Source organism: Bison bison, unplaced genomic scaffold (assembly GCF_000754665.1).
Source record: "Bison bison bison isolate TAMUID 2011002044 unplaced genomic scaffold, Bison_UMD1.0 scf7180017864384, whole genome shotgun sequence".
In the NCBI taxonomy this organism is placed as follows: domain Eukaryota; kingdom Metazoa; phylum Chordata; class Mammalia; order Artiodactyla; family Bovidae; genus Bison; species Bison bison.
Genome location: NW_011494956.1, coordinates 12,157,944 through 12,158,341, shown reverse-complemented (window position 1 = coordinate 12,158,341; position 398 = coordinate 12,157,944).

Below are 398 nucleotides of genomic sequence, written 5' to 3'. Positions count from 1 at the left end.
TCTTTGGTGCTCAGCTTTCTTCACAGTCCAACTCTCACATCCATACATGACCACTGGAAAAACCATAGCCTTGACTAGATGGACCTTTGTTGGCAAAGTAATGTCTCTGCTTTTGAATATGCTATCTAGGTTGGTCATAACTTTCCTTCCAAGGAGTAAGTGTCTTAATTTCATGGCTGCAATCATCATCTGCAGTGATTTTGGAACCCAGAAAAATAAAGTCTGACACTGTTTCCACTGTTTCCCCATCTATTTGCCATGATGTGATGGAACCAGATGCCATGATCTTCGTTTTCTGAATGTTGAGCTTTAAGCCAACTTTTTCACTCTCCACTTTCACTTTCATCAAGAGGCTTTTTAGTTCCTCTTCACTTTCTGCCATAAGGGTGGTGTCTGTC